The sequence below is a fragment of the Plectrocnemia conspersa genome, unplaced genomic scaffold (assembly GCF_051122295.1).
Source record: "Plectrocnemia conspersa isolate PC_06_02 unplaced genomic scaffold, ASM5112229v1 ptg000013l, whole genome shotgun sequence".
In the NCBI taxonomy this organism is placed as follows: domain Eukaryota; kingdom Metazoa; phylum Arthropoda; class Insecta; order Trichoptera; family Polycentropodidae; genus Plectrocnemia; species Plectrocnemia conspersa.
In genome coordinates this window covers 16,752,156-16,760,377 of record NW_028277177.1, presented here as the reverse complement: position 1 = coordinate 16,760,377, position 8,222 = coordinate 16,752,156, and the positions used below count along the sequence as shown (strand labels likewise).

Sequence of the window (8,222 nt, the reverse complement as noted above, 5' to 3'; positions counted from 1 at the left end):
TGTATTACCTTCGTCTATATTTTTCAATATACATAAAATATGTATTCCTGGTGCTGTGTGTGTGAGCGTTATAAAGTCTAACAAGAATGGGATGATAAATATTAAGGTTAGGAGTCGTTTTCACGTGCGAGGGTCGCATCTGATTCCAGAAAAAGCATTGTTCTTTGTCATATTTTGCAAAAATCAGGAGTTGATATCTTTGCTCTGCTATCACCAAAACTAAATACAATAGAGTATTGCTGAAATATTTTAAGAATAAGGTTGTTCAACACAATTCAAATTCGCAACTTGAGCTGCTGGTGAATTAGTAGATGTTGTAGTCAACAGTATGTCAATAAAAGTTACACTTGTAATTAGAGCCATGGTTAATTATTTTGTAATTATTAATATTTAATATGCTTTCTTATAATTTATTAATTGATAAAAGTTATTATTTTTTTAACGCTTTAATGACAACGAAATACATTGTATGTATATATACAGACATAAACACTCCAGTACATATTCAAGCACACGCAAAGTCCTCTTGTTATTTTAATCTAGAGGCGAGCTTTATTATTTCAGCCCAACACCATCTAGTGACGACGGTCCGAGCCGGTGTAAGACAAACATTCCCCTTCTTGGTTCGCTAATTGCATCGGGCGATTTAACTCGCCCAGTTACAGAAAGCAACAAGTCCAATTAATTGGAAAACCCGCCGTGTTATTTATTTAAACCTAAGCTACGTTTTAAATTTATTTCAACTTTACTTTATAACAATTATTTAATTAAATTAAAGTATATTGTATTATGTTATATGTACCGGATTCAATATGACAAACAGTAAAACGGTAATGCGGGCTCACTTTGGCAGGAGAGAACAGTTGTCCCAAAACGAGCTAGTGTTTATGCAAATGTGCGGGTTTTATCGAAGATTATTGTTCTGTCTGCTGGGATGATACAGCCTCACCCTCTCCTATCCGAAGTCGTCTAGTTCCTCTCTCTTATTACAGATCCCTTCGGGCTGGAGCGCCAAGGGAGGAGGGACAGCTACTTGTAATGTCCCTCGTGGATACCTCGGGCCGTTCCCACATTGTGTTTTCCAATTGATGCTGCGGTGGCATCTGCAACGATAATTACAATTAATATTTAGCTTAATTATGCAAGTTTTGTGGGTGTCGTAAGATTTCAGTGCGGAAAACGTTTAATTTTAATTCCAAGTACTGTACTCATCAAATTAAAACCACTTGATATTATACACAATTAATTTTTTTTATAAACAGTAAATAAAAAAGTGTTTCTCTAAGATCGATAAAGTTTGCAATATGTATAAAATGGCAAATGTTGATTAGATTGAGTTTTATAAAAAATTCTAGGAAAGTGTTTCTCTGTCTAATTTTTTGTCAGTTATTTTCGACGTTTTCTATTGCATATATTAATATAATAGTTGTACAGTAATTTACAAAACTAGATGAGAATATTAGATCTATTGGAAATTGTTAATTAAAACTTACTAAAACTATTGCACATATTTTTAATCAATTGTTAACCATTTTTCATAATTAATGGTAAGTCATTAAAAGCAGTCTCATATTCTTATTTCTTTAAAAGTAAATTCTAGAAATATTATCCGTTTTAGAATATAATAATTTTTAACTATTTTGATTGTAAACCAAAACAATACCACATGGTTGACTAAATAAAATAAAATCGTTGCACAAATACTAAATTATATCTGATAGTTTTAAAATATAATCGTACAGATTAACTAAATTGCCTGAATTAGAAAACGCATTTGGCAAGCAACCCGCCCAATCTGTGTCCATATGAATATGTCTGGAGCAATCCATGTCCTTTCGTTTGATGGATGTCTTCAGGTTGTGGTCGCCGAAGGGGGACCTTCCCCCACGATGAAATACGTTTAGATTAAACGACCCATTTACGTTAGCGTTGTTTATAACGTCCCCAGATTACTTCGCACAGTTCTGGAGCATAAACCCACCTCGGCCATTAATTGAAATTAATTTCGTTATCGGACTATGAAATTCTGCCAGAAGGCATACGTACATACATCCATGTGAAATATTATATTAAATATAGCTAAAACTTAATTTAATTTTGGAAACCATAAAACTTAGACGATACGGGGTGAGCGGCTATTCTTTTCTAGTTAACGATAGGTGTCGGTGTATTTTATGTGCATTGAAAGGTAATCAATAGGAATCCGAAATAGGGGCGAATGCTGGATACAAAAGCCCCCTTTTTCGTTCTTATCTGAGAAAAAGAAAGTAAACAAAAAAAAGTTTTCACGTTTGAAACAAAGATTTGTGCCATCGTAAAGAATTTGGCGTTGAATCCGATTCGATGCGATTTTTGCATATCTATTTATCGGGGGTGAGAGCGTACTTATATGTATTATGTATGACTCGATATTAAAATACCACAAGAGTCTTACTTAAAATATTATTTAGCTTCAAGGATTTGATTAAAAATTGCCAAAGTTCGGCCTCATTGTGTCCAATTATTCAATGTAAATTCGTCGCTGGCAAAGGGTTAAAAGTTTCTTAAAACTTTTTGTGACATAGGCGCGAGTGACAGTCTGATTAATTTTATCCCATTCATTTTCTCTTCTTAAAAATACACCCCAGTGCGATTAATCTCAGAAAAACATAAACCCGATAGTTTACTTTAAAATTCAAGTGTTCGAACGCCCATAGAATATTAACGTTTTCGTGAATAAACAACAGTTGTATGTGCATTAAACCCTCCATAATCCCAGCCGTTAAAGTAACAAATGCATATTTACATGGTTATGAAAAATCCTTTCACGTTTTTCATCTTAAAACGTCTAGACGGTCTGTTGCCATGAATCTTCGTTTAATGTCTATTTGATTTCACAGATCAGTGTGCACTCCGCGCAGATTATTCAGTTTCAATATTCGAATATTACAATGTTTGTTTTAATAAATTGCTAGAACAAACATAAATACGCTCCATCATATACTATATACTTGAAGTAAGAAAATTTTATTCAACCCTTTCGTTCAATTGAATAAAAACCGTCGTTAGTTAAATAATACGTCTGGCTAATTTCGCAAAGTTGACAATCTGGAAAATAAATGTGTATTCAAAGAATATCCTTGAATGGTATCTCGCCAGCACAGGAGGCCGAAAGAAAAGCAAATTTTCCCCAGACGTCGCATTGTTCAATATTTCCACGGCTTTGTCTGTTAATTTGAAGGATGTGTACACACGGAGCGCCATTCCGCACCCCACCGGCTCCCAACAATAACACAGAATCTTATTCCATGGTTTTAATTGAGTCAACAATAAGGAAAAATAATGTCTGGTCCTTTCTCATTTCCAGCGGTGGTCTTGTGGGATGTCTTCGGGCCAATCCATGGATGTTTTTCAACGCGGAATTATTTTGATACACCAACCTTACAAGTAATATTTTAAACTAAATTTTAAATTAGCATAAATATATGTATTGCGTTAGCCAATAGTATAGTATAAATACTAACTGAATTACTACAGTTTCAGCTGAACTAGAAAAATATATTATTTTTTAAACATGTTTGACAAATACTGTTCGATGCATTGCAATTTAAAAAAATACAACTATTTAATTTAATTTGGTATTTATCTTCATAAAAAAATGTAAAAAACAATACCATAATCTTACTTCTATTCTTAAAAAAATAAATAAAATAGAAAATAATACATACTAGCTACGTTTTCAGAGCAGCAAAAAATAAACATTATTTTTTTGCTGTTTTAATAGTTGCAGAAATGCACTCAAATTAGCTCTTAATATATTGCTTTTTTTCATTTTTTCTTTTACTTAAATTGTAAAAGGTATTTTAATTTCTTTCTTAATACTTTCATTCGTGAAGCTTAGCCGCAATTCAGTAATTAAATTTCAATTTTTAGTAAACATATTAATTTTAATATCAACAAATTTATCAAAAAAACTTAACAAATACTGGTATTATATTATGTAAATCTTAAATAAGTGAAGAACGTTCTTTTTCTCTTAACTCAGGTATATGGAAATATAAATTCGGTCATGTTCTGTGTGCAATATCATATAAATATGGCGGATGTTTTAAAATTTATTTGTACTAAATATTTCAACTTTTTTCAACAGATTATTGTAATCGAAAAAGGAGCACATTTTTTCAAGTCAAGCATCTGTAATATGTGACGAATAATTCAGTTATGTCAAATAACAAAATAACTCGTGTTAATCATACGCTCGTATCCTGATACAAGTTATTAAAAATTCTATCGCGAATACCCACCGTTTTTATCATGCTTTTTTAGTCTTTTACTTCACGTGTGTTCCAAATTTTTGCTTAATTAGCCGTTGACAGGGTAAAATAATACCGGGGTGAATGCGAGAGAATACGGTGGTACGTACATACGCGTATGTCACTTAACGAGTGAACAATTTTAACGAAGCGGAAAAATTCTTTTACGTCCCCACCGGCTACACAGTGTTTCCCCAAACGAAAGACAAATGGTTTTAATTAACAGATTACGTACCGGCAGCTGAAAATCAAAGCGCAATACATATATATGTATAAGTGATTCAAAACGGACACCGACCGCTATTCATCTTCGAGAAATAGGGGACATATTGGTTGCAATTTCAGACGCGAATAAATTACATGGATATATTTTATAATTATTACATATATATGAAATATTAATTTTATCGAAATGTATTATTTTGAGAAACTTATTTTTTTTTAATATGTAGTGTATTATATTATATTTCCGCAATAAGCTTAGATTGAATTGTAGTAATTACGTAGATTTTCGCAATCATCGCGAGATAAATGATTATATTTTATTTGCAATTAAAAACTAAATCTATCTGATATTTTTTGTATATTTCTGTGTACATATGTAATTTTAACATACTGACTGATTTTTTTTTAAATGTAGAAATATTTTAGAGCAATTATTATATATTGTATATTTAGAATTAAATTAATATTTAATAAAATAAATCACCTTTTAATAATAATATTTAGTGTTACGTTAGATTTAATATAACTAAGCTGTGATTGTGACACATATCTTTATAACATCTTAATTTCACATATTTAAAAAAATATAGAAAACGTTATTTTAAGAATTATTTATTTAGTCATTTTAAAAGCATTATATTTTTGCTAGATATGTGTGTACATATAGTTAGTAAATATTATAAAGAGTTTATATTCCTACTCTCACTCCCACTTCCACGTTTGTATTCAGATTCCCACTCTTTTTCTTTTGCTTCTACTTCCACTCCCACGCCTACTTCCTCTGATTTATAGAAAAAAAATGCTTAGATATGTTTTATAAATAAATACGCAAATTAATTTATTTATTTATATAAATTACTGTTGCTTACTTATTTAAATAAAGAATTAGATTTTTATTGAAAGTACAATAGAAACTAAATTTTAATATTGTAATATAGATAATGCTCAAAATGAGATATAATTTAACTTGCTATTTATCGGCATAAATATTTGTATATAATTTATTTTTGTTATTAAGTTAATATATTAATAATATTTATAATTTATATAATTTTCTTTAGCTTTAAAATATAATATATTATAATATTTGTATGTATATTATAATGAATATTAAATAAGTTTTATTCTCATAATTTATTTTTAATATAATTCTCTGAAATGATTTATTTCCCAAACTATATAAGGCATACCATAAAAAATTGACTTCATTGTCAATTTATAGCATTAGAAACTTTTCATCGATAAAAAGCTGCGTAAACCTACCTACAGTAGAAAGTTTAAAAAGTACCCTTGACTTATGTCTACTTCAAAGCCAGCTGCAAACGACTTTGACTAATGACACAAATTAATATTTCCTTTCCTGCAGTTACGCGTACGGTCAACCAGATTAAAGCACTTTGCCTTTGTTAAATCACCTGAATTTAATATCAAATCTGACCCCACATCCCTTTCAACCTTTAAAAGTGGACACCCAGATATGAACAACTTATGATTGTCATGTGTATATGACACCTATAAATAATATAAATATATAATTTAATATATATTTGTAATTGTAGAAGAATGGTCGTTGAATAACATTGAAAACTAATATTTGCATGGACATTCTGCGGTTCGCTTCGAATGTTGTTTTAGCATTTTTTCTAAACTTTTAAGGTTTATTCAATTATCAGCCGTTGGCCATTTTTTTATTGGAGTCAAAATAAGCTTCGAGTGAATGTCGCTTCGCAGGACCGCAGCCGATGGCCTCGGGGGGATGAAGGCCGATGGAGGCGATTTTGATGGGGGATGGTTGGCTAAGGGTAGATATTCGTCAGTTGTTCGTATCTAGATACGGTTAGCCGTTACCGCTGTGTCAGCTAGACATTTCTCCCACTTAACTGCCCGCGGGTGGACGTTAGACTGATGCATGAAACCACGTGACACTTCGACACAGCCTCCCGATACAGGGTGTTAATAGCGTGTAACGACATTTGTAAATATAAAATCCCTGATTAATGAAAGTGATGACTCAAATTAACTTATGAATCGAATTAATAATATTTGATATGATTATAAAATTATAGACCAGCTTTGATACAGGGCCTCAAACTTGCCCTCATACAAAGTTTATTAGATAATTACATTATTTTGTCATTACAGATGTGTTTTTCTAGAGATGTTTTATTAATTTCTCAAGTAAATTTTTGTTACATTTAGCGACTGTTATTGTAACTATCTTAAATTATTATAAATTAATGAGATTCTAGTCATACACACTTTCTCGCTATTAAATGTTCCAGGAAAAAAACCAGCAGCATTTTAATAGCTGGTTTGTGTTTTTATAATCCAAATAAAATTTAGGAACACTACAACTGTTAACTGGTTTACTTTGTACATTATCTTGTAAATTGTGTAAATTAAACGTGTTAAAGGGGTATTGTGTAAAATCATAAACATCTAAATTCCACCATGTCATAAACAAAATGGTCTCTATGTTAGGTTGTAACCTTATTTGCGATCAACCTGTATAAGTAGCCGCTCGCCATCGTTACTCTTTTGTCGGTCATTTTTTCCGACCACCAAACCTTTTGTTACGTTTTTATGTTATCCTGGACACAATGAATCGGCGGTCTCTAGGATCCATTGTCAAGTTCCCCTTTCATACGTGTAAGGATTTCGATCAATCAATAAATAACATTTATTGCCTAAATATCCCGAAATTTAGGCGATTTCGTGGCGAAACGTTCGGCCATCGTGATTCCGGTTTAAAAAAGTTTTAATGAACGTTTTATGTAAGGGCGCGATTATGATGCCCCTCATTCCGCCATGGCTCCATTATAACTTGGTAAAAGTGGATTTATTTGCTCATTAAATCCGTCTGCTTTTTTGGCGGATTAAAATAATACACATATATACCCATTCAGATTGTGATGTATACATATATAAAATTGAGACAAAGATGTACATGGATCGAATCATTTTTAGTATATAGGAAATAATTCACATCTTGACCTATTCCCCCCGCAAGATATATAAGCTCCTATAGTTTTATTCTATCTGTAAAAATGTCATTACATGACCTATTCTAAATACCAATTTTCAGATTTTACTTCATTATAAATATTCATAATAATTCGCTTTTGTGATATGTAGTTCCGCTGCTGTATCAAATCACTTCCTGATTTAAGCACATTTAAAATGTTTTTGAGTGTGTGAAGTGCAAAAGTGCGAGATGAAGGCGCCCCATCGCTGGAATTAAATGAGAGTAGAATAAAGGAAACGATCAGCATAATCGAAGAGGGGAAATTACAATCCTGCCGTGGCTCAGCACTCGGTAATCACACACCATTGAGGATTTACTCTAATTTCGAGTCTTCTTATCTTTTGACGCTGGGTGGTGGTTATTTTTTTGCACAGCTCGTTCCTTTCATGCGCGCGTTTTATTTGAGAAAATAAAATGCATGAATGGAATTGCATATCTTCGCAGGGCTTCTGTCATCCCCTAATCCCACGACGTTTAATGGATGCGCCCTTAAATACCCTCAATGGCTGATGCGGGCTTGACGGAAAAGTGTTAACGTGTGATTTTTCACAAAATCTTCATCTAATTGCGGATTACTAGTAGCGGATGTTACTATAGTATATATTAAAAATAAATATATAAAAATATTACAAATATACATTTTATATTCAATATATAATTTTAAATACTAAGATAAAGCG

The 8,222-nt window shown here is 31.7% G+C and overlaps 1 long non-coding RNA gene across 1 annotated transcript in view; it reads right to left on the bottom strand.

Annotated features, from left to right (window-relative positions):
• Positions 1 to 410: 410 nt before the first annotated feature.
• The window catches only part of LOC148227429 (uncharacterized), a 57,302-nt gene continuing 49,490 nt past the window's right edge, over positions 411 to 8,222 (bottom strand). Inside the window, exon 2 of the long non-coding RNA XR_015812031.1 lies at positions 411 to 1,103. This is a non-coding gene — a long non-coding RNA (uncharacterized LOC148227429). The remainder of the gene's footprint in view (positions 1,104 to 8,222) is intronic.